At 44.1% G+C, this 27,484-nt stretch overlaps 1 long non-coding RNA gene across 1 annotated transcript in view; it reads right to left on the reverse strand.

Moving 5' to 3' along the window:
- The window catches only part of LOC144807779 (uncharacterized), a 97,009-nt gene that overhangs the window by 17,006 nt on the left and 52,519 nt on the right, over positions 1-27,484 (reverse strand). The window contains exon 2 of the long non-coding RNA XR_013606439.1: positions 19,638-19,923. This is a non-coding gene — a long non-coding RNA (uncharacterized LOC144807779). The remainder of the gene's footprint in view (positions 1-19,637; positions 19,924-27,484) is intronic.

The raw sequence follows: 27,484 nt of genomic DNA on the forward strand, positions 1-27,484 counted from the left end.
CTAGCGTCTCTGCCACTCCCCAGTGACCCGGGAGCTGAAGCTGTGGGCGGGAACCACCCTGTATGCGGAAGTCGGAGGGAGGTCCGTGGAGCCCCTGAGAGCCCCGTCGCTAACAAGAGAAGTGCTGTGCCCGACTGAATCGTATTTTGATTGCAGCCGATGTGAGGTGGGCCCGTTTCTTCATAGTGAATGCAGCGTTGTGAAGGAACTGTGAACCGGCATTCATTTGACTGTGCGCGAAGGTTGTGTGACCTCTCCGGCAGCCCGTTCGTCAGTCTAAAGACTTTGAACTGGTGCCGCCTGTGCTCAAGTGGTGCCAAAGCCCGTAGGCGCGCATAGACTTCACCGGCAAAGCAGAGATCCTATCCCGGTGACCGCCGAGTGCAAATTATGTATTTACTGTGTTTCCTTGCCTTTTAGATATACGCGCATACGCCCTGAGTGATTATTAAAGAGTCCCAAACCTTATTTTATGCTCAGAGAAGCCGTATACCCGGTCATTGAAAACAGCATAAACTGTAAGAGTTATCTTCCCATTTGAAGCGTATTGCACATGTAATGATTCTAAAGTATTTAATTGGTGGCAGCGATACCAGAAGAAACATGTGGTTGTTTATTTAAATGAACCAATATTTATTCTGATATTTATTCTGATATTTATCCTAATATTTATTCTGATATTTATTCTGATACTCATCCCTGAAGTTATTCTATTTATTAATACTATTTATTACCAGAACTGTATGACCAAAAGAAATGTATATGTGCTTTCCCAGTCAACACTATTTACAACAAAGAACTTTTATATAAAGGAATCGTATTTTTCTACAGCAGTGGTGTGGTGTCCTTCTTTTTGGTGTGGATGTACAAGGAGTTATTATTGGGTCAGAGCCGGCTTAACACTACAGCCTTCACTTGCCTTGTCACTTGAGCCAAGCTACCCCCTTTGTGCTGGGCTTGCCCATCGCAGGTCCAACATAAAATTGGTGGCAGCGGGTGGGATTGCGAGCCGTGCTTGTTTTGAACCCCATAATAATTCAGTGTGCACCACAGGTACACACCCGGAGTTTTCTCCTAGCGGCCCTCCAATTCAACGTTTTGTTTTTTTTTCAAATTCTTTCCTGGAGGTGGGTGGAAGTGACCCTCAAAGTTCTTCTCCTGGTCACCTACTTCGGGGTGGTTGTTCACACTTTTCACTGACAAGATGGAATTCGAAATGTCAGAGCTGGAGACCTATACTGTGGCACAGCTCAAGGATTTCTGTCAGGAGAGGGGAGTGTTTGTCAGGCGAGGGGCCAAAAGAGAGGAGCTCCGTACTAGTCTGCGAGCATGGGTGGAAGCACACACGGAGGGAACGGTGGAGGAGGAGGAATCGGATAGAGGTACTGTCATTGATAGGACTGCGGAATATCCCCCGGGGGTGGGTGAGATGTCAATCAGCCCCAAGGCAACCTCACGGGAGGGCAGCAGTGTGTCATCGAGAGGGTTGTCAGAAACCGAGTTAGCTGACAGGAGAGAGGAAAGACTGTTAAGGTGGGAAATAGCAATAATGGAGTTGGAAGAAAGGAGGGAGGGGAGGAGGTTGGAACATGAGTCCAAGCTGGAGATGGAAAGGAAAACGATGGAACACGAGTTCAAGCTACGAGAACTCGAATTCCAGGCCCCTAACATCACTCCGAAGGGTGTCGAGTCAAAGGAATTTGCCAGGGAGCCCAGGCCCCATTTACCCAAGGACGTAGTCGCCAGTTATACCGCTGGAGACGACATAGCCAAGTGGCTGGCAGCCTATGAGGTCTCCTTAAGAGCCCATGGGATCCATGAGAAGCATTGGGGTGGTGGATTATACCGGTACATGCCTCCGACAGGTAGGGATGCCCTATTGGCCCTAGACCGGGAGGAACAGGTTAATTACCCGGCCATGAAGGTGGCGCTCATCAGGAAGTTTGGGTTGACCCCCGAGAAATACCGGCAAAGGTTTAGGGGCAGCCACAAGCTGAGCTCACAGAATTGGGTTGACTTCCTGGATTTTGCTAAGAAAGCCCTGGATGGGTGGGTACAAGGTAATGAGGTGGAGGACTATCGAGGGTTGTACGACCTGATACTCAAGGAACATCTACTCGAGAAATGTCTTCCTGAGCTGAGGCAACACCTGGTAGACAGCAAACTTACTTGCCCCCGTAAGCTTGCTGAGGAGGCGGACATTTGGGCAAGTACCCGAGTGTCCACGAAGGGGACGGGAGGAGATTCTCAGAAGTCCGGACAGGGCGCTCCCCAGAAGAAAGAGGGGGGAGATAACAAGAAGCAGGAGTTCTCCAAAGGCCCCCAAAATACCTTTAAGGGGAAAAGTTTCTTCTCCACTTCTAAGGCTAACCCGCAGAAGAACCCTAATCCTGGCCAGAGTCAGCAGCCAAGGGGTATCCATTGCTATGAGTGCGGTGGTATTGGACATTATAAGGGAGATGTGAAATGCCCAAAGAGACCACCCCCTCCCACTGGAGGAAAGGCCCCGGGAGTCGCTAGTGTAGCGCTCGGGGAGGAGATGCCCTTAGTTAAGGGGGGGAGTGGGCGGGTGTCACCTTAGTGTCCCTGGGTGATCGGGAGGTGGTTCCAAAGATCCAGGTGCCCTCAAATACTACCAAGTATGGGCAATGGGTCACCATCAATGGCCATAGAGGGGAAGCTCTGAGAGATACAGGAGCCAATATGACTATGGTAAGGAGTCATCTGGTGTCCTCAGAGCAGGTGATTCCAGGCTTACTTCATCCAGCCGCGATGGCTGACGGCAGAATGGGCCACTATCCTGTGGCCGAGGTTCCCTTTGAGTGGGGAGGGGTTGCAGGTTCACTTCGAGTTGCCGTAAGCCCCGCTGTGCCAGTCGATTGTCTGCTGGGCAATGATATGGAGCACAATGCTTGGGAGGAGGTGGAATACCGGACTCATTCTGAGATGCTGGGTACACCTGATTGGGCCTGTGTGAGTACCAGGTCTGCGGCTGCTCGGGAGGAGAAGTCGCGTGGGTTGGAGCCTGGAACAATGGCCCACCCAGCTGCTGATGAGGGAACATTTCGAGGACAGGAGGAGCCTGCCTCGATGTCCATGCCCCGTGAGACGGATAGGCCACCTGTGGAGGTGGACCCGGAGTCCGCGGAGGAGGACATGGTTCCGTTGGAGGACTTGCCTATCCCCGCGGCGAGTGGAAGGAGGACCATCCAGGGAGGAACTGAGCAAGGGACAAAGGGAATGTCCCACCCTCGAGGGTCTGAGGCAACAGGCTGAAGCCCAGGCAGCAGGTAACGAGTCTGGGAACTATCGTGTTTACTGGGAGGATGGTCTCCTCTAGAGTGAACCCAGGGCGCCAGTGCACGGATTGTCACGGGCCCTGGTAGTCCCACAGTGTTACCGAGCCTTCCTATTAGAGTTGGCTCATGAGAATCCCTTGGCAGGACACTTGGGTCAGGACAAGACCTTTGCCCGGCTTGTCCCCCACTTTTATTGGCCTCGAATGAGGGTGGCGTCCGACACATACTGTCGGTCGTGCGTGTCATGCCAAGCCAGTGGGAAAACAGGGACGAAGCTGAAGGCTCCCCTGGAACCACTTCCCGTCGTTGGCACCCCCTTTGAAAGGGTGGGCATCGACATTGCTGGGCCCCTAGATCCACCTACATCATCCGGTCACAGGTTTATCCTGGTCCTGGTGGATCACGCCACAAGGTATCCAGAGGCAATTCCTCTGAGAACCATTACTGCACCAGTAGTGGCCAAGGCCCTGATGGGGATCTTTACCCGAGTGGGATTCCCCAAGGAAGTTGTGTCTGACAGGGGGACCAACTTCCTGTCAGCATATATGCGGGCCATGTGGAAGGAGTGTGGAGTGACTTACAGGTTCACCACTCCTTATCACCCACAGACCAATGGTCTTGTGGAAAGGTTCAACCAAACCTTGAAGGGTATGATCAGAAGTCTACCCGAAAGCCTGCGGAGGAAATGGGACGTCCTCCTACCCTGTTTGCTCTTTTCCTACAGGGAAGTGCCGCAAAAGGGAGTGGGCTTCAGCTCCTTCGAGCTTTTGTACGGGCACCCTGTACGTGGACCTCTCAGCCTGGTGAGGGACTCCTGGGAAAAATCTCCCCGGAAAGTTCCCCAGGATGTGATGAGCTACATGCTGGCCTTCCGAAGCCAAATGGCTAAGTTGTGGAAGCAAGCTTCTGACAACTTGGAAGCCAGTCAGGCAGTCATGAAAGCGTGGTATGACCACAACGCTCACCCAGTGGAGTTGGAGCCTGGCCAGAAGGTGTGGGTGATGGAGCCTGGAGAGCTGAGTGCCCTCCAGGACCGTTGGACAGGCCCCTATGAGGTATTGGAGAAGAAGGGCAAGTCTACCTATCTGGTGGACGTAAAGACCCCTCGGCATCCGCATCGGGTGTTACATGCCAATCGCCTCAAGCCCCACTACGAGAGGCCCGAAGTCATGTTGGTTATGGTGACTGACGGATCGGAGGAAGAGGACACGGAGCCTCTCCCCGACCTTTTTGCGTCTCAAGAAAAGGATGGGTCAGTGGAGGGAGTGAAACTCTCGCCAACCCTGACTCCTGAGCAGCAGGAGGAATGTCGCCAGGTCTTGGGGTCATTCGCTCCTCTGTTCTCCCTTGTCCCGGGTAAGACCCACCTGTGTACCCATGACGTGGACACAGGGGACAGCCCACCTGTAAAGTCAAAGTCTTACCGGCTGTCTGACAAGGTGAAGGCCAGTATCCAAAGCGAAGTAGCTAAGATGCTGGAGCTAGGAGTCATCGAACCTTCAAGTAGCCCTTGGTCTAGCCCGGTGGTGTTAGTTCCTAAAGCTGCCCCACCTGGCACCACACCAGAATTGAGATTCTGTGTGGACTACCGAGGACTAAATTCGGTAACCAAAACGGAAGCTCATCCGATCCCTCGGGCGGATGAATTGATTGACCGGTTGGGAGCTGCCCAATATCTCAGTACCATTGACCTCACTGCAGGGTACTGGCAGATTCCCATGTCTAATGGAGCCAAGGAAAGGTCAGCCTTCTCCACACCTGATGGACACTACCAGTTTTGCGTCATGCCCTTTGGGCTCAAGAACGCTCCTGCCACTTTTCAGCGGCTGGTGAACACGATCCTCACCGGGATGGAGTCATTCTCTGCTGCTTACTTGGATGACATAGCTGTCTTCAGTAGCAGCTGGGAGGATCACTTGCAGCACTTGCAAGCCATTCTCCAGGCCCTGGAACGGGCTGGGTTGACAATCAAGGCCAGCAAATGTCAGATTGGACAGGGGTCGGTAGTGTACTTAGGACACTTGGTGGGCCGGGGAACAGTGCAGCCCCTTCAGGCGAAGATTGAGGCAATCATGGCCTGGAAACCCCCCAAGACCCAGACTGAGGTCCGAGCCTTCCTGGGCCTCACAGGTTACTACAGACGATTCGTGAAGGGGTATGGCACTATCGTGGCACCCCTTACAGAACTCACGGCCAAAAAGCAACCCAGGAGAGTCATTTGGACGGAGGCTTGCCAGCGAGCCTTCGACACTCTGAAACAAGCATTGTGTAAAGCTCCAGTCCTGAAGGCTCCAGATTTTTCAAAAGAGTTCATTGTCCAGACAGATGCATCCGACATTGGCATTGGGGCGGTGCTATCGCAACTCAATGAAGAGGGTCTGGATCAACCCGTGGTCTTTCTGTCACGGAGACTGCTTCCCCGGGAACAGAGGTGGAGTACCATCGAGCGGGAAGCCTTTGCGGTGGTCTGGGCACTGAAGAAGCTGCAACCATATTTGTTTGGTTCACACTTCCTTGTTCAGACAGACCACCGACCCCTTCGTTGGCTCATGCAAATGTAGGGGGAAAATCCCAAACTGTTGAGGTGGTCTATCTCCCTACAGGGAATGGACTTTAGGGTGGAACACCGGCCCGGAGTTGACCACGCCAATGCAGACGGTCTCTCCAGGTATTTCCGCCTTAGTGTTGAGGACTCCCAAGGGGTTGGGTAGCTCTCCCCACTTTCAGCGGGGGGGACGCGTGTTAGACCCGTCTGCTTCTGAGAGTCCCCTCACCACTATGATTTCTTTTGTTCCCCTGTACCTCCCAAAATTTGTCGTTTTTTATTTGTCTACCAGGACTTTTTATGTGTTGTCTCATGGGGTTAGATGTTCCTTGATGCCCAGTTGCTCACAAGGTTTGTGGCTCCTATTTACAAGGCGCCTGGCCCAAACCTGTGGCATTACAAACTGGGGTTGTCAACCTGTATAAATGAACCTAAAATGGTGGACACCCTTTTTCCTCATGTGAAGTGACTCCCATTGGAGCCTTCATGAACCCTGGCCTTTTGAGGTTTTGGCGCCCTTTGTTTTGCGCGCATTTCTGACAGGAATTCCTTTGTTTTCCTCAGGTACACAAAATGGCTGCTCTAGAACCCCAGTACGGTGGCTGTGAGTGTCCTAAATACCCCTCAAGAGTGCCTTGTCATTGTCACAGCCAGAGAAGGTTCTAGAACCTTCTGGCTCGTGCCGGTACCCCAGGGCACTGGCTATATAAGGCCCAGTCCCTGGCGGCCATTGGAGATGTAGATGAAGATTGTTCAGACTAGAGAAGGAGATTAAGAGATTCCAGACTCGACACCAGATTGACACCTGCCCTGTTGACCCCTGAGGTGGCTGGTAGTGCAGGCAGTAGAGCAGCAAAGGGTTGCTGGCGTTGTGTCTGACTGGCGTTCCAGTCAGCTACGTGAGAAGTGATCTAGCGCCTACAACGCCTGCCCAGCGAGTACCTCATTGCCCCCAAAAGACTGTGGCCAGATTCGTGCGCCTCCCCGCCCCCCCGGTGGTGAACTGTGATCGATTTATCGAGTCGCGAGGCGAGAGCAAGTTCGCCGCGACTGCGATCGTCAGCTGTGCCCCCTTCGCGACAGGTGCCTCTAGAGGGGAGCTCGGACGTCTCCGAGCCCCACCAGCGTAGAGCGCTTCCTGCGCAGATTGAAGGTGAGGTGGTGCGCCGGGGCGGGGAAAGGCCGGCCTTCATTGGGCGGGACTAGCGTCTCTGCCACTCCCCAGTGACCCGGGAGCTGAAGCTGTGGGCGGGAACCACCCTGTATGCGGAAGTCGGAGGGAGGTCCGTGGAGCCCCTGAGAGCCCCGTCGCTAACGAGAGAAGTGCTGTGCCCGACTGAATCGTATTTTGATTGCAGCCGATGTGAGGTGGGCCCGTTTCTTCATAGTGAATGCAGCGTTGTGAAGGAACTGTGAACCGGCATTCATTTGACTGTGCGCGAAGGTTGTGTGACCTCTCCGGCAGCCCGTTCGTCAGTCTAAAGACTTTGAACTGGTGCCGCCTGTGCTCAAGTGGTGCTAAAGCCCGTAGGCGCGCATAGACTTCACCGGCAAAGCAGAGATCCTATCCCGGTGACCGCCGAGTGCAAATGATGTATTTACTGTGTTTCCTTGCCTTTTAGATATACGCGCATACGCCCTGAGTGATTATTAAAGAGTCCCAAACCTTATTTTGTGCTCAGAGAAGCCGTATACCCGGTCATTAAAAACAGCATAAACTGTAAGAGTTATCTTCCCATTTGAAGCGTATTGCACATGTAATGATTCTAAAGTATTTAATTGGTGGCAGCGATACCAGAAGAAACATGTGGTTGTTTATTTAAATGAACCAATATTTATTCTGATATTTATTCTGATATTTATCCTGATATTTATTCTGATATTTATTGTGATACTCATCCCTGAAGTTATTCTATTTATTAATACTATTTATTACCAGAACTGTATGACCAAAAGAAATGTATATGTGCTTTCCCAGTCAACCCTATTTACAACAAAGAACTTTTATATAAAGGAATCGTATTTTTCTACAGCAGTGGTGTGGTGTCCTTCTTTTTGGTGTGGATGTACAAGGAGTTATTATTGGGTCAGAGCCGGCTTAACACTACAGCCTTCACTTGCCTTGTCACTTGAGCCAAGCTACCCCCTTTGTGCTGGGCTTGCCCATCGCAGGTCCAACAGTTCGCAAGTGTGATAAGCAATATAACAGGATCACACACTATGAGCAAGCTTAATTACCTGGGAGTGAGGGCTCCATGGTCCAAGTCCCAACAGCCGTTGCCGCGCTCAATCAGAGTGCCGGCTGAGTGACAAGGCTGTTTTATGCACTGAAAAAAGCAAAGCGTGCACGTAATTACACACGGTATGCGTGCTACACGGTGGGTAGCAAGTGAAAAAAGACTAGACGCCCCAACAAAGGGAGTGGTAACCATGCCGACCCGGGTAAACAGTGCCATTGTATGTGAAGGAATAAGTAATTCAGACTAGGCGGACTAATATGCAGAACTTGTGCAGAAAATAACCAGTCTAATGGAAGTAAAGGAGCGATGATAAAAAACGGTCACAGCCAAATTGTGGATACCAAGGCATATAAGCAAGTTGGGGTCTCGGTAGATGCAGGAAAAAGATGGCCAGAGCATGACACACCCAATCACACAGAACCCGCAAAACCAACGATAAATGCAGAGCGGGCATCAAAAACATGACAGTAAAGCTTCTCAAGGAGAGCGCGCACCTCTCGCACAGGAGGGTGAAAGCGCCCAAGGACAAACGGCTCAATGTTACGGGGTGTAAATTGGCAGTATAGAGCAAAGGAACGTTAATGATGTTGTAATAAATCAGTACCATTGAATAGGGTGGGATGACAACGGGACATGTACCTCTCACACAGGAGGCTAAAGTGTCTATGGTGAAAGGGGGGCGGGACCCCGGCATACACATTGCGTAGCCCTCGCACAAGAGAGTGAGAAGTCAAAGAGCACAACACTCAACGTTACTGTGTGAAAGTTAGCAGCATGCTGACATAATAAATCAAATCAGTGCCACTCCAAGACAAGAGTGTGAGATAGCATCAAGACACGTACCCCTCAACACAGGAGGGTAAAGTGTCTGGGAGATGACCATATTCATACAGACAGTAATGCGTGTACCATGACAGGAAGACACGTACCTCACAACACAGGAGGGTAAAGTGTCTGTGCGATTCATTCAGAGGATGGGGATATGTGGCATTCTAGGGACAGAGTGTGGCTAGCTGTGCATGGCTGCTATCTAATTCATTGAGCCCATTGTTAACCAAATCAAATAGGGACATCCACTTTCATTCCCTAGTGTTCAATATTAGTCCAATGTTACCTCCTCCGGGTCCCAAACTAGCCTTTTCGAGAACCAACCATTGTAGATTATCAGGGGTGTGCCCCATTCTTTTGAAATGTTCTACTAGGGGTGCTCCAAGTACCTCACAGCGAATCCGACTGAAATGCTTTAGAATTCTCACTTTCACCTTCTGCTGCGTCTGACCGATATAGATCAGGCCACATGGGCATACGATCCTGTAGATAACATTGCTTGTGTTGCAGTTAGTGTGGCTTTTTAAACTTATCTTGCATTGTTTGTACTCAAACTCCTTAGTCTGGATAGTGGTAGCACGTGCCTTGCACCGTCCAAAACGATGATAACCAAGAATCGGTGGTAGATTTCACAATGATTGAACCGTGTCAGGGGACTCGAGAAAAGAGTACCACTATCAGTAGGACATAAATTGTCCAAATGTATTAACAAGTTATGTGATGATGGTGTTATTGAACCTGTTATTGCTTCAGAGTGGGTGTCTCCAATCGTTTTGGTTAAAAAAAATGATGAACTTATGATGTGCATTGATTTGAGGTAGGTTAATAAGCAGATGGTAGCCGAATGTCATCCGTTACCTAAGATTCAGGAACTGTTAGCAAAATTAGATGGTGCTAAGTATTTTACACCCATAGATCTAAAATCAGCATATCACCAAATTGAGTTGACAGATGATTGTAGACATATAACTACTTTTATAACACCTGAAGGCACATTCAGATATGTTAGGATGCCTTTTGGTCTGTCATCTGCAGCGTCTGTGTTTCAGAAACCTAAGTAGTGTTAATTTGGAAACACTGACGGTGTAGTGGGATTCCAAGGTGATATACTATTTATTCAGATTCCTTTGACAAACTTCGTGAAATGGTTAATAATGTACTGTCAATCTTAGAAGAGAAAGGAATGACAATCTGTTTGGATAAATGTAAATTCTTTGCATCAAAAGTGGAATACTTGGGTCATCAAATAAATTAGAAAGGTATTTCACGTAAGAAATATTTGTTACAGGCAATTTGTAGTTTAGAAGAACCATGGGACAAAGAACAGCTTAAATCATTCCTTGGACTTTAATATTATTCTAGATTTGTACGCACATTTTCAGATGTAGTTCTTCCTTTAAGAGCATTGCTTAAAAAAGGGGTCAAGTTTTTCAGTGGACTTTGGAACATGCTCAAGCTGTCAGTGCCATTAAAAATGCTATTTTGGAATACAAACCTCTCTCTCCATTTTCACAGTATGCGAACAATGGGATCATGGTGGGTGCAAGTTCCACTGGTCTTGACGCAGTTTTGAGTCAAGTTAAAGGTAGGGTGGAAAACACTATGGCTTTTTCTTTTAGACCTCTTTCTTTAACAGAAACAAAGTATTCCACCATAGAACCGGAAGCTTTATGATGTGCCTGATCTGGTGAGCACTTCAAAATGTATCTATGGGGGGAGTCTTACAAATTGCAGACAGATCACAAACCACTTATATCGTTGCTGTCAAAAAAAGCTGTAAGAAAAACCTCATCAAGATTAGTGAGGTTATTATCTAAGTTATATGAGTTCCGTGTTGTAGTGACTTATATATCTGCACTACAGAATGTCAAAGCTGACTGTTTATCGAGACTTAGCAATGAATCAGTCATCACAGTGTACTTTGCAGCAGGAAGAGTGTGTTGTTGCCACAGTTGAAGATGCTGTTTTGGCTGTAGCACATGTAGTGTCTAAAGAAGAATGGTTTAAGGCAAGTTTAGAGGATGAAACGTTAGAGATGCGCAAGAAGTATATTGTAGATGGTTGGCCTCTGGAAAAGCTTTTGTCTAAAGAAGGTTGTGTTTTTTAGAAAGGTGAGAGTTGAACTCTCTTTTGAGAATGAGTTGGTCATGAAGGGTGAATTATTTCTACCACCTGTTGGTTTCAGGAAGAAATTGATCTCTATTGCCGATTTAGGTCAAACTGGTCAAACAGGTACCAGTAAGATGCTCAAGGATTTATTTTGGTGGCCTTATATGGGCAGTGAAGTGGTCAGTTTTGTAAGAAATTGTGTGTTATGTATGGATTCCGATAAAGTGCTTAAGGTTCAACATACTGAGATGATAAGATCGTCCGTGCCAGAGAAGCCATGGGAAAAACTGGCTATTGACATTTTGGGGGCGTATGAAGGAATTGATTCTGGTAAGGTGTACATCTTAGTGGTCATAGATTACTTCTCTAAGTGGGTGGAAACAAAGTCGGTTTCTCAAGTTGATTCTCAGGTTATTGTTTAGTTTTTGAAGGATATTTTTAGAAGAGAGGGTTTTCCAGTAAGAATAGTGTCTGACAATTGAACGTAATTTACATCTCATGTATTGACTACATTTTTGAAAGATTTTAACATTGAACATGTAAGTACTGCACTTTATTATCCAAATATGAATGGACTAGTAGACAGATTTATTAAGACTGTAGTAGAAGATATTCAATTGGAATTGAAAGCACGCATTGATTTGAAGAGACACATTTCAGATTTGTTATGGTCACATCACCTCACATTGCACTGAAAAGTTCACTCCATTTCAGTTTCTCAAAGGAAGGAAACCGAGATATGAATTGTACTTAAATGGAATTATCAACAATGACAAAAATGATGATGTTAGAGAAATGTATAGACAAGCAAGATCGAATTGTGAGTTCAGACTTAAAAAGAATGTTAGTATAACAGTTAAGAAAAATATGAGGAGTCCATTACAAGTTGGGGTTTCAGTTCCGATCAAATTACCTGTGTATGTTAAAAAAGGACAAACAACATTTTCAAGGGTGTTTAAAGTGCGTAAAGTTGGAAAGACGTCTGCATTACTGGAAAATGGATAGCAGTGGGGTATTTCGAAATGAGCAAAAGTAAACAAATGTATTAACAAGTTTATTGATTCTACTTCTGAACCAGATTTTGGGAGTGAGTCGGCTATTGGAGATGTTAACAAAGAAGTAATTTGTTCAGAAAGTGATTGTGCTGTTCCTGTTGTTTCAAATTTGGTGGAGAGGAAAAGGAAGTTAAAGATTTTGTGTTATTTTAGTTATAGCACTCTATTATTTGACTATTTCTTTTTCTGTTTATTTATATAAGGAAGATATGTAGTATTTAGGTCTTGGGTCTTTGTGATGGAATATTGGAATTTTCTGTTTATTACATTCCAATGTTCCAATGCACGACCAATATTCTAGGAGTGTTGGTTTGGAATGTTCTTATTCGAATATGTTTGGGAACCTGCGTGTTTTCTGGTGACAGTTAGTTTGTGCTGATGATTCAGGATGCTCCAATAAAATTACTGGACACGACACAACTGTGTTGTGTGAATTTCTACTACACTAGAATCTTTATATGTCCACTTAGCCTAACTAGTTTTGTTCTGTTTTATTTGGTGAGGTGGTAATACTGCACCAAGAAAATACACAACTTGGTGGGATTGGTATTTACAGTTGTAGTATTACCTCTCCAAACACCAAATACTCTCGGCTAGGCCTTTAGTATGTGAAAACACTGTTGATTTGAGAAGATATATTTAGAGTATAAGTGTGTTCCATACTACCACAATGGCATGGATGAGTGATGTAACAACCTTTTCCTTAATCTTTACTATTCGCATTCAACATTCCAGAATCCTAACACTCTTTACCTCTGATTGTGATGTGCTTTGAATCGTATTTCCAGCCTTTTCAGATCTCCCCATTTTGTGGGGTATTCGGTATGTACAATGCACATTTGATGGACAGCTATAGTAAAATAAACCAGCATATTGAATTGTGTTCTAAAAAACTGAAAATTTTATTTTTGTGAAAACCAAAAATAGCCCTTATTTCATAGCACAACAAAAAGACTGAGGCTCCAAAAGAGAGTTAGAAAAAAGAATTTGAATATATACAATGCTAACTTAACAAATAAGCAAACAAGCAAACAAAACCCCTGCTGAAGGCCTTTCCAATTCACTCATTGATCCATCCCACCACAACTTCCATATGATTTTTTTTCTTAAATATTTGTTGCCTCACTGGTAATCCCAGCACTTGATATATGTTGTTTTAGAAGGGTGAAATCATTGTGTGACAGGGAAATTAATGCAATGTTAGACACAGACATCTGAGATGGATAGTCTACGACACACAGGCAATTGAAAAAGTAATAACAAGACATTAAGACAGACTGACATTGAAAGGGAAAAAGGAGAAAATCACATTGCTCTGTCACTATTCAGATTTGGGTCTGTATGCACTGTAGGATGATACCACACATTCTAGTGGAAATAACCTACATCAATACAAGCCTCTACCAATAACGTAAATGTGCTATACAACTGCCATGTAACATAACATAAAACAAATCTTTCCTCCAAACACACGTGTAAGTCCTGCAGAGGCAGAGTCCAACAGCAGTGCATCACTAGTGATACAAGACAAGTGACCTATATCCTAGGTTCTATGGGCCACATGTACGAACAGTACATTTTGTGACTACCTAATTGTGAATCTTTGCAACTCGCAATTGGGAAGTTGCAAAATCGCACACATGGTTCCATGCAGGGCCGAATTAGCAACTTGGTAACAAGTCGCATCGCAATTTATGAGATCTCAAATAGCGAGTCCCAAATAAACTGCAATTTGCAAATGCATTTGCAAATTATGATGTTGTTTGCAATTAGCGACTGCATTGAAAAAAATGGTCTCTCTGCTTCCTGGGTCAGGTGAAGAACCCCAAATACAGGAAGTGCAGCCTAGAAGAAGCCAGGAGAGCATGCACAGTGAGGAAGAGAGGCCAGCAACATAGCCGAATTGAGCAGAGAAGCACAAAAAGCAGCCTATGTACTACTAGAAATGGCTAGCCAACAGGGAGAGCAGGATGCAGGGCAGAGGGAAAAAGAAAATTAAAGTCTCAGAAAGGGAACTCAAGATCTTAACATAAGAGTGCTGCAACTATCATTAGCAGCTATTTGGGCGTGCCTCCATGTCTGTGCCAGAGACATAGAAGAGGAAAATCTGAAGGGAAATGCAGCAGCAAATTAATGCTGTTGGAGTGGCTGATGGGTTAGTGGAAGAAATAAAAAAATGTCGGTACGACCTGTGCTCACGTGCCATGAAAAGGGTTGCAACACTGCTGGTCCCCCCACCCTCAACATCAGAGGCAATGGAGGGGATGACCCTTGCACGATTTGGGAGTCTGAACATGTTAGCCCCTCAACCATCACCAAGTAAGTGTGGAACTGCTATCATACTACCCCTTATGCTCTTAAAGCAGGTGTATACAAACAAGTAAAACAACTTTACTCAGACATATTTAGATGGTCCAGGTACATGTAGATAAAATCACACATGGTGCACTATGGGAAATGTAGTCACATCAACAGTGCATTCAGTGTCAGTCATCATCAGAATAATGTTGTCAGACAAATTAGATAGTGTACACCACAAGTAACATTTATTTGTCATTCCCATTATCAAATTAGGGACATCTGTGGAATTCCTTGAAGAGTCTGCAGATGAGGAAGAAGACCAGGGTCAGATGGATGAAGTTCCAAGTGGAGAGCCTGAGAGTGTGCCCAACACATCATCTGGGTAGTCCGGCACAGTGTCCATCTCCCCCAGACAGCAGCAGTAAGGGAAGTATATCAGGCAGCCACACACTCCTAGCCACATTCCATTCAGCAGGGTCCAACAGCAGCGCTCCACTCCACATGGGTGTTGGTGCCATTTGAGAAGGTGGCATCCATCTCCCAGTCGACGTCCAGCCAATAGGTGTTGTATACCAGGCTGGAAGAGGCGATGCTTCAGGTTCAGAATCTACAGCATGAACAAATAAACTTGCTCAATCGAAAATTAACCCTGAGATTCAATAGCATCACCAAGCAGCTAGAAGAAAATCAGACCCACGTGGACTCCAAAATGGACACTGACAGGTGCCGCCACAAAACTCTGCACTGAGCTATTAGAGGGCAGAAGCCTGCAACGGCGGAGGGAGAAGAGCAGAGGTGGTAGGATGGATGCCATGACTAGGTCTCTTAGGAGTCTAGCACAGGCTACCACTGCCCTGTCAAAAAACACTGTGTCCCTGTCCCTACAGGTGGAGATGGGTCACTACAGTGGGGATGAGTCACAGGGCCTAATACATATAACAGTAGCTGTGGAGGCCACCCAAATTGGCCACATTGGCAGTGGAGTGGGTGCCTTAGGATCCAGAGAGTGAGGAGTCAAGCCTCAGCAGGGTGTCATCCTCCAATACCCGTGTGCTGCGCCGGAGTAGCAGTCGCACTTCATTACTTAGGCATGGCACCAGCTCACATACTGGATGTGTTTCAAAGAAATGACTGCAAGCTGAAATTCTAAATATTCTTTTGATTTTTTCTGTTCTTCCCTTTCAGTTGGGGGTGAGGTAACCAACTAATATGTGCACTCAATCTATGAATGATAATGTGTGACAGACAGATAGTCTGTCTCCGTTTGTTGAACCCTGGCATTAAAGGGCACTTTAATTTTGAGCAAACAATTACTCGGTGTCACATTTTCTGTCAGTAATGTGTATATGGACATATCTTACCATGCAAAGTAAGGTCTGGCTGATTCTCCTCCTCTGAGTCAATTCTGGTCACCTCAATGGCTAACCCTCTTCTGCAGGCTATGTTGTGAAGTATAGCATAGGTTGAAATAATCGTGCAGGCACTCTCAGGGGCATACTGACAGACCTCCACTCTTGTTTAGACACATGAAGTGGGATTTGAGGAGCTCAAATGTCCGCTCAATCACCGACCTGGTGCACCTATATGCTGTGTTGTACCACCTCTTATGGAGCTTGTTGGGAGTGAGTATCCATGGCCTCAGGGCATATACATTGTCCCCTGACAACTAAAGAAGTGTGTGAGACAACATACAAGGAGTGATGGTTGGCCAATAACATGTCAGTCGTAACATTACTTTTGAGTACCTTGTAGGTAACCTTCACCGAATTCCCCTCTTTCCAGTCGTCAGTTAATCCCACTGTCCCTGAACATGCAGGAGCTCCCTGGATATTGTGCCACAATATCTGTGATGATACTGTGTGCATTGCAGACAACTTGGATGTTCAGGGGATGGGTATTCCAGGTGGGAAGGGGGACATACGGACACATGGGTCCCGTCCATACACCCTAGGAGCTGTGAGAATCTGGCTCGTCGGTAGAATTGCATTTTTTTTGTTTGCAATTCCACATCACCCGAGGGCAGGTAAATATGTTGGTGTATGCAGAGGAGCAAAGCATCTAGGAATTTTTGAAAGAAGTGTGAAAGCGCACTCCGAGACACGGATGTATGACATTGCAACGCATGCATTTACCACGCATGCTTTTACATCGCAGTTTTTACAACGCATACCATTACAGCGCATATCGCTTTGGGGTGCTGGATAGTGAATAGTTTAATTTACTATTCCAACTCCAGTCCCCGTGGATAGTAGGGAAGGTGTTGGATAGTAAATTAAATCTATTTCCTATCCTAGAGCGCCCCCCAGCGCAATGCGTTGTAATGTTTTGCATTGTAAAAGTTGCGATGTAAAAGCACTGCGTGGTAAAAGTTGCGTTGTAAAGGATGTTTCCCCCGAGACACACCTCCAGCCAAAGCTATCACTGGCCATAGGTGGAGGGAGCACAACTCCTGGACATGGGTGGCGACTGCATTGCTGCGCTGTGTGCTGCTTTCAAGGTGTGGCTTTAAGGTTCCTGTTAGCTCCCGAATAGCATTGCTACACAGCCTGTATTGTTCATATATCTCCTCCACTGTCTTCACAAACATGATTAGCCTAACACAATCTCCTGTCTCCGCCTCCTCTGCTGAGCAGCCAGTATGCGCATCCTCCTAGCAATAATGTACAGGGCAGCCATTGTGGAAGCCCCGATGCAATCTGGGGATGCTTTTATAATGTAGAACCAGTTACCACCTGATTTGAATTGGTGGTAAATTGCATGTGCAAATGGGCCATTTTGCAACTAATCACAATTTGCGATTCACTTGTACATGCCGTTTGCGACTCACAATTAGCGGTTTACTAATTGCGAGTTGATAATTCTGATTGCAAAAAACACCTAGTCACAAATTGGTAGCATCGCTATTCTTGTTTTGCGAATGCTTGTCGTACATTTTGTATGGCCATTTTAGCATTCACGAAACGATTTACGACCGAGTTGCGACTTGCAAATCCTTTGTACATGCGCCCCTAGTTACTTACATAATAATGCACAAGGCATTGGGACTGCATTAAGCAGCTGTTATCTTCCCTAAGTAAAGTTGTATTAAACGGTTTTATAAAACATAGGAGTGCAAGATGCTGTAAACACTAATAGAATGTTGTGAGAAACTTTGCATAATTCACAATGAACAGATGAGGAATTTGAATTGGGAAATGTTGCCTTACACAACTCCTACATGAATGAAAATATCAATGCATCACTATACAGTATTTGTCTTAATTGCTGTCCGGGAAGATATACCAGTGCAGAGAATCTAATAGGCATAATAAGAAAAAGAATGAGCGGGTACAAAAGGTTGTGGATGCTGCGAGCAGGTGAAGATTGTAGTGATCAAGTTATGATGTGGCAGTTGAGCATGATTAATAATGAAAACTTTGGTAGAAAGTCTTTGCTAGTCTTCCCTACAGGCTAAGGGTCAAACAAACTTTAATTGATAGAGAGAGGTGGTCCTTGGCTTGGTAAGTAGAAGTTCATCTGAGTTGTGAAGTAGATAATAGGAGGGAAGGCATACTTTGAGGCTGCCATGAGCAATGTTATGGTACCACCACAGACATAGATGTCTTATGCTTTTTCTTACCTTATATTTGGGATATTTTTAATCAGACTTCTAAATCAAATTTCTCACTTCTCAACGAGACGCCTATAGGGAAAGTGTCTATGTGCATGAATCTCCCCAGCTCTATTTCAAATTTTAGTTAAAGGAACTGCCTTCTACCAATGCATGGACACCAAAACTATGGCCGATTGTTTTGTAGGCTGCAGCTTCTCCGTCTCTGGAGCTTTCTTAACCACCTGCACAGTGCTTAATTAGAGCCAGGGCTTTACGGTGCTAAGCACCGGCACTTAATTGGTTTCCAGGCCTCGGCACCGGCACCTAATTGTCAACACCATACTTAAAACAGTCCACCACATGGTGGCGCTACTCATCTAATTTAGAGATGAGTAGACGGTAGTTTAGGAATACAATAAACATTAACATTGCTAATACCTGCCTCCCCAGCCATTCCTTTAGCTTTGGGAACCTGGAATAATCTGAACTGTGGCATTTACATGCGAGAGAGATGGTTAGTAGTTGTTTTGGCAGTGATGACAAGGGAGATAGGTGGTGCAAGCCGCAGTGGCCTCCTGGTTAGAGACCTGGCACTTAATATTTTACAAATTGAGCACTGCACCTGCACCACCCTTCCATACAGTTGTCTGCAAAGCATAAGACATGAACAAACACCTGTGAAATGTACTCCATCCACCTCTGGTAGGATATTTGTAATGATGACACCATAGTGTGTGACACCTACATAAGTGCATGTCTGCAACTCTTTCTCTCAATGGCTTGTTTCTGTGGTGCAAAATGTACTTTAAAAGTATGATGTTCTAAAAGTTTGAGGTTAAGAAAGTTTACATTTAAAACATACCCAAGTTGTTCAAATTGAGAGTTATAAAGGTTTGTATCGGTTGTGTTGTATTTCCCTTACTTGTGTTATTACTTAGCATGTGTTTATTAATGATTATGTAGTGTTCTTAAGGTTCTGACTTCTGTATCTTAGCAACTGCTGCTGTGACAACGAGAATGCAGTTGGGAGTCAGAGAGTAGCAACTGGAGCAGTAGTAGCCAGTTGTTGAGGGTTGCTGCACTGTGTCTTCAATAAATCTTATTTTACTTCTAATTGAGTCCTTCCATCTTCAAAAATGGCGACAAGGATGGGATGGTGAATTAGTATCAAGAAGAAGAAGGAAGTTTGATCTGGAAGTTTCAGAGCAGCAGTTACATGTTTGTCTTACAAGCATTAAAGATCCTCAACAAGGTACCTTTTATGCATAATCACGTTTGGTGTGTCCCTGTATGGATTAACTGAACTTTTCAGAAGAAGACAAGGGAAATAGCTGCCAACTACGTGAGGATGAACTGAAGGTACATTTATTTTGCATTGTATCGGAAATACAAGAATTTTGAAATATCCGTGAAGTGCCAGCACATTTAAACCTTGTCAAATCTCTAAATGAGGTCGTCCTAATTGGAAGTGTAGTAGTGCATTGATGTGCGGCAAAGTTTTACCATTAAGGCGAAGTGCTAAAGAGTAGCGGTGTTTGAAGTGCGGCAAATATTTATTTAAAGTGGAGCACTGTATAGGAAACATTCACGATATGAAAATTTCAACAATTGCTTTTAAACTTTACCTTTTTAATTGGCACAGTTATGTACAACTTATGTGAACGTTACCTGGGTTTCAACGATCGCGCTTGAAGATAAACAACAGCGCATGCCGTATTTTCTTTTCAACGTTCTCGGGAACGTTTGTCAAGTTCTCCATTGCTAGTTGAGGCTTCACGCTCCAAGTCCATTTCCAGGAGTCATTGCGCGGTATGCGTAACCTCGCAAGTTCAAAGGTTACGTTTGACGCGCATCCATTTTGTGCTTTCTGTTGTTATTCATGAAGGAATATGTTTCTGTGATAACGATCACGAAGTCAAGCAAGTCATCATTTTTTCATCGGTTTCCTCATTCACTATTGGGCACAAATTAAACATTAGAGAAAACATATTCATTCTGGAGAAGTATAAGTAGCCGTTTGGAGTTAACATGAGCAAAGGAGCTATTGAAAAGAAGTTCAAAAACTGATTGTTTATAATTCAAAGACCCTTTTAAAAGGAAGCTCAAGGACTAGTTATCTCGCACAAAAACAATACACTACCACATTTCCAGCACCTATCTTCATGAAAGTAACTTATAATTAAAGGTGCCTACTGTAAGGAAGACTCTTTACCTTCGAAGAAGTTTGCTATTATAGTTATTTAATTCATGTATAAAGGCAAATACATTTTTTATATTTATATAAGTTATCAATGTTATTCCTTCTACAGTGTTGATATTATTATTTTAATATTGTATAGGCACGAATAATAATATTATTTAGCATTCTTCGACATGTCTAACCAAACTATCAGTCCACCTCCTACATTTTTACAAGACCCAGGAACTCCTTGCATGTCATGGGAAGACTGGAAAGAGTCTTTTGTTACATATTTGGAGGCTATCGGTGTGGAAGTTTATGTTTCTAACAGGAAACTAGCGATTTTAAAACACCATTTAGGTGTAGAAGGCAGGAATGTTTTAAAAACTCTTCTGAAACCAGTCTCCGCAGTAAGGAGCGGTGATAACAACAATTCTAATTCGGAAGATGAAGAAGAAGATGTTTATGAGATAGCTATGCTTATGTTAGAAGAAAATTATGGAGAAAAAAATGAGTATTGTTGTAGAAAGGCATACATTTTTTTCCAGGAAGCAAGCACAAGGTGAAAAAATCGAACAATACGTTGCAGCCTTAAGGAAATTAGCTACCACTTGCAGATTCAAAGATCTACGTGATGAGATAATAAGAGATCAGAAAAATTATTGGACTTGATAGATCCCACGTTAGACAAGGCAATTCAAATTGCTAAACGTATTGAGAACACGTCACAATATGTGAAGGAATTAACAAGCACAGGCGCTCAAGGCGAATCAAATTCTTCTAAGGTGTGTGAAGTGCACACGATTGACAAATCTATTAGTAAAAAATCTGAAAACAAGGCAGAAAAGAAGAAACAACAACCATTTATGGCTGTCAACAAAGTATGTTACAGATGCGGTAGCAATAGACATTCGTCAGATGCTATTCATTGTCCCGCAGCCAAGAGTAGGTGCTACAAATGCAAGAAAATTGGGCACTTTTCGAGAGTATGCAAAGGATCAGCTTTTAATCTGTCCAAGTCAAATGTAAACGTTATTTGTAATGACTCTACTGTAGAATCTGAAGATAGTGAAGTTGAGATATATGTTATTCAGGATGTTAATGATGTAGGCGTGAAAACTGGTGATGAGTACAAACCTCCTAAATGTGAAATTTGTGTAAATTATGTAATGATTCCCATGTGGGCAGATTCCTGAGCGCCATTTACACTTATTGATAAACAGGTATGGACAAAATTAGGTTCAACATCTCTACTAACCACTGATGTAAATCCAGTAAGATACTGTGGGCAGAAATTACCCGTAATAGGGTATTTTTCTACCAAAATCAAATTTCAAGAAAGAGTAACCGATGCTAATATTTATGTAGTTGAAAAAGGGAAGTCATTGCTGGGATGGAGAGAGCAGAAAAATTTAGACATTATTCTGAACCCCAATCATCCATCCCAAGTATTACTGACAGGAACACAAGAGAGTGACATCTGGACAACAAAATTTCCCAATCTCTTTAAAAAAAGAGTTGGATTGCCTTAGAAAATGTAGACATCGCATAATTTTAAAGGAAGGAACTATTCCCAAAGTTCACAAGGTAAGAAACGTTCCATTAGCTTTGAGGGGTTCTCTGAAAGAGGAATTAAATAGATTATGTGAGGAAAGCATAATTGAGCCCATAGAAGCCTCCGAGTGGTTAAGTCCCATAGTTATTGTACGCAAACCCAACGGTAATATCCGCATGTGTGTGGATTTGAGGGATTTGAACCAGTGCATATGGGTGGATCGTTATCCGTTACCTCATATTAACAAGATGTTATCGAACATTGACAATGGCAAGTTTTTCTCCACATTGGACTTGTCAAGTGCTTATCATCAGATTTTGTTACAACCTGAAACCAAGCGTTTGACGTCATTTATTACACCAGAGGGTGCATTTCAATTTGTCCGAATGCCCTTCGGTCTTGCATCTGCTTCAGCAGTGTTCCAAAGAGTTATGCAGAACATTGTGAAGGATATACCAAACTTATTGGTATTTCAGGATGATATATTGGTCTGGGGGAAAGACAAAAATGAATATGACAATGTGTTAGAAATAGCTTTAAACAAAAAAGAGCAAGCTGGCTTAACTATAAGTTTGGAGAAATGTACAGTTTGTAAAACTGAAATAGAGTATTTGGCCATTCCTTATCATCAGAAGGTGTCAAGCCCAAATTCAAACTTGTGGAAGACTTAGAGAAAGCACCTATTCCACAAGACAAGGATCAATTGAGATCATTCCTTGGTGTTGCTGAGTACTATTCATATTTTTACCCAATGTCTCTACTTGTGTTCACCCACTTAGGGAACATATGAAGAAGAATGCAAGTTTTGTGTGGTCTGAAAAATGTCAACAGGCATTTGAAACTGTTAAACATGCTGTTGCTCATGTTGTTTCTCTTAAACCATTTAACCCCAATGATAAAAGTATAATAGTGACTGATGCTAGTGGATATGGTTTGGGTGCAGTTTTGATGCAAATACATGAAGGCAAAGAGCGTGTAATAGCTTTTGCGTCACGTACACTCAAGGGTGCTGAAAGTACAAATTCCACAATAGAAAAAGAGGTCCTAGCATGTTGGTGGGGTGTACAGCATTTTAGGATCTTTGTGGGGGGAACCTGTTTTGATTTGCATAGGGACCACAAACCTTTAATAGATATATGTTCCACCACTGGAGCGGGCAGGGCCACACCACGTATAGCAAAGTGGATTTATCAGTTACAAGAATTTAGTTTTTGTCTGAAGTATGTTCCTGGTGTAAGGAACATTAATGTCGATTGTTTGTCCCGTCTCCCAGTGGTGAAGTATGAACATGAGGTAAGTAATTCTGATGTAGATGATTGGATTGTGGCTGATCTTAGAGATGTATGCGGTGCCATTGAGGAGACTGAATGGAAGCAGGCTATGTTAAGATGATTTGGGTTTATCAAAGGTTATTGAGAGTTTATCAATTAGTGACGGATGGAAATTACATGAAGACACTGTACAATACAAGGAAGTTTGGGAGGAATTATCTGTAGTTAATGGTATTTTGAGAAGGTATGACAGATTAGTACTTCCCATGTCTTTGAAATCAAAATTAATGGAGATCTTGCATGAAGGTCATGGTGGAATGACAGGGTTGAAAAGGAAAGCCAGAGAAGACTTCTGGTGGCCAGGGATGGATAAACAGATTGAAAGGCTTGTTAGGGATTGTCTAGCGTGTTCGCGCAGTGATAAGTAGCATACCATTCAAGAGAGTCCTATACACCATGTAAAATTTCCTGAACAGGCATGGGCAAAAGTAGCGATGGATATATGTGGCACATTTGATATTTTGGGAATGGGCAACAGAGATGCAATTGTTTTAATGGCCTATTTTTCTAAGTGGCCGGAATTGATGTTTGTGTGTGAAGTGAAATCTGGTAATGTGATAGAATTTTGTGAGGAAATATTTTGCAGCGAAGGATGTCCTGCTGAAATGTTAACTGACAATGGTCCACAATCTATATCTAAGGAATTCACTGATTTTCTCAAGAAGTGGGGTATCAAACATTGCAAAACTCCTGTATATCATCCTAGGGGGAATGGTTTAATTGAACGCTTTAACCGTGTGATCGGTGAGTGTATTCAAATAGTTGTACAAAATGGTGGATGTTGGAAAAGTGAAGTGAAAAACATGTTATGGAATTATAGATTAACTACACATTCAGTCACGGGAGAAACTCCTTTTTATTTGTTGAAAGGCAGAATACCTTGTTCTGTTGCAGTGCCGGCTTGGATGGGAAAATGTGGAAGGAAGGTAGTAAATGACGGTGCTTTGAGAATGAAAGTAGAAAAGTATCAAGATCAGTATGAACAAAGGCACAACAACAAATTGGTCAAGCAACCTAGACATTTTGAAGTTGGCATGTTTGTGAGAGTGAAATCTGATTCGTTCCATTGTAAAGGTGGTTCTAAATTATCCGATCCTATAGAAATAAGTACTGTCAAAGGAGATTTGTTGAAACTATCTGACGGAAAATGGTGGAACACCAATCGTGTAACCAAATGTAATGAAACTGAAATACAAGCTTGGTTAAAATCCAATTCTACTAATATTGCTGTTTCCAACAAAGATAATTCTTATAACAAAGACAATTCTTATGCTGATAAGGAAATTGGCAAACGTGTATTCAGACCACCTTGCAAACTAAAAGATTATATTTGTGATTAGTGTAAATATGTATTTAAAGGAAAGAGGATATGTTGTATTTTCCTTACTTGTGTTACTTAGCATGTGTTTAATAATGATTCTGTAGTGTTCTTAAGGTTCTGACTTCTGTATCTTAGCAACTGCTGCTGTGACAACGAGAATGCAGTTGGGAGTCAGATAGATGGAACTGGAGCAGTAGTAGCCAGTTGTTGAGGGTTGCTGCACTGTGTCTTCAATAAATCTTATTTCACTTCTAATTGAGTCCTTCCATCTTCAAAAGGTTGTATCAGAGAAAATGTATAGTTGAGAATGTATATGCTTGAGTGCTTTGAAACTGAGAGTGCCTGAGAATAAAAGTAATATTTTAGGTTAATATGTTAGTTTTGAAGTTCAAAACAGTTTAGAGATGAAAGAACATTTTATGATGAAAATCTTATTAGGACAGTGGAAAAACAGAACAAGAAGAGAAGCAATACACTTGGAAACTGAGGAAGACTGGGACAGTGGGCAAGGGAATTTGTACCTGCATAAATGCTGATGTTATTGGAGTGATTCATTTGCACAGATTGTAGGAAGCTGTGGAAAGGTCTGTCTAGTTTATCAGTCCATATACTAAAATCCCACATTAGGTACTGAATCCCTTTTTTTGACTTCTTGGAGACTCATTGACTAGTGGAGAATTAACTTCAATCCTGATGAAGTCCTGTTGGCCGTAACGCGTTGGCAGGGCTGCTGTACGTTTATAAAAATGACTTCAATAAAGTGGATTTTAATACAGATGAACAAGACTCCTTGATGAATGGAACTAAATATATATATATATATATATATATATGAAAAAGTAAACTCCTCCCAAAGTTGAAAAAAGCAGAAGCCACAAAGGGAAAATGACGGCGGCACCTTTATTTCTTCAATTTTGGCGTATGCATTTCGGCCTCATCTGGCCTCGTCAGCGCCGTGGTGTGTTAAGAGGAATTTCAGGCGCTCTGCATACCTTACTGCAAACCGGTTGGTGCAGTGTTCGCTCCGCCCCTCCACAGGTGAAATCACTCGATTGTGTAGGTCCTAGCTCAATCCAGGTCTCAAACACCCAGGATACACCATTGGAATCCAGGTAAGTGCTGCCGAGGGTCATGCTTGGAATTGTCCAAAAATTTATGCGGATAGTTCAGTACTGTGCACAGCGCTGTAGAAATCCCAGTAAGAAAAGTGAAAAATGTCACTCAAGTCCCCTCCTGATCCTTCGACCTACAGCACGAGTATACATAAAGCGGGGGCAGGAAGGAATGCAACCTGCCCAGGCTGAGGTTAATAACCTCGTTGCACCGCTACAGTTTAAGTCGCCAGTAGGTAGTTATAGTTAGGACCTAGTTTCCATAGGAAATCCGCAACATTCTATTGGGAATAACTTTGGCGCCGGTGGACGAATTTTCGCGAATTTCTCAAATTAGATGGCCAGCTCCGCTCTGCTCCTTCCCTGAAAGTTTGGGGGGGATTCGTCAAGCGGGGGCCGAGATAAAAGGGGGGGTCCCAAAACGTGTTTTCTCCATGTTAATTTCCATAGGGCGGTTGGACTCACTTTTAGCCCGAACGGCTGAATGGATTCCCACCAAACTTGGCAAAATTGTAGGGACTGGTAGCCCGATGTGCCTTTGCTATGTCTCAAGATATGTGCTCCAGAGGATTTTGAGTAATTTAGGTTCAAAAAAATATATATATCTATAAGCGCGCCCCGGTACGCGCACCGGGGAGCACACCCGGCGCGCTACGCGAGTACGCGAGCGGAAAGCTGATTGGCTCTCGGGTGTCTGTCAACATTCCAAACAGTCCGGAGCGGCCGCCATCTTGTGTCTCGGTAGGATCGAGACACAAGAGGTGGCAAAACAAAGGGGGAAATGACCATAAGGGGGCAGGGTATACCCCCCATGACCCCCTAGGTTTGATGTGGGGGCTATAAAAGGGCCCCGCGGGAAAAAAATATTTTTTTTCCGATTTTTGCGGGGTGAGCACCCGGTACGCGTACCGGGGAGCGTACCATGGGTCTGCATGATTAAATAAATATATTAGAACCTTTCACAATCATGTCACCTGTGTTACCTCAGATTAGGAAGCAGATTGAGCTTCTTTCTTGTTGGTTTGTGTCATGTTTTTTGATAATGCTTGGTATCAACATTTGCAAGATAGAGGAATTGTATTTTGTGAAATAGTAAGGTTTCAGTAGTGACTTTGAATCCTTGTACATAGGACCTGCGGTCTGCTTCTAAAATGTGCCTCCTCTCCACATGGCGAATCATTGTGGAGTTACCAAATGAATATTTCTTAGTGGGGTCACCCCGTGACAGGACAGTGTGACAAATCCTGCACTCCACTTTTGGAGCATTTACTTTTTTCTGGTCATCAGGAATAGAAAAAAACTTCCAAATAAAGTGTTCTTTTACTTTCGGCTGAGGAGCCTCTTCATCAAGAAATTCATTGGAGTCATCTTCACTGCTGGATGGTCTGGCAGCCATGATAATCCAAGATTTTAATCCCACAAAGATCCGACAGCAAAAAGGCAGGTCTTGCAGTCACAAAAGTGAAAGAAGAAGTGAAGGAAATGGGTGGGGATTTCATTCTTTGTTAAAAAAACTGTTAGGAACCAATGAAAAGTGTTATTTTCAGGTCACATGACCCGACGCGCTTACGCTACGCGCCCGGGGGCGCGCCCCGGGGCGCAACGCGTAAGCGCGTCGGGGCGTTTACGTTGCGCGATGGTATGCGCTCGGGCGCTTCTGGGTGCACTTACGCCGTGCGTCATAAAACGTATCTCGCGGCTACGCGATACGTGTCTTATGACGCACGGCGTCGCGGCTACGCGATACGTCACAATGTTGTTTTCGTTCAAGGCAATAGCGCTAATGGGACGCTCACCGGTACGCGAACCGGGGTGCGCAGCAATACTGCGCTTACCGGTGCGCTCACCGGTACGCGCACCGGGAGTGCTCCAGGGCAAAAAAAAAAAATAAAAAAAAAAAAAAATAGTATTACATAAATATACAATATAGGATTCATTATAAAATAGAAATTAGCTATTAAAAAACCTATGAAATTCACTGAAAAAACCATAGGTTTCACACCAGTTATAGTTAGGA

The sequence above is a fragment of the Lissotriton helveticus genome, chromosome 1_2 (assembly GCF_964261635.1).
Source record: "Lissotriton helveticus chromosome 1_2, aLisHel1.1, whole genome shotgun sequence".
NCBI classification, from domain to species: domain Eukaryota; kingdom Metazoa; phylum Chordata; class Amphibia; order Caudata; family Salamandridae; genus Lissotriton; species Lissotriton helveticus.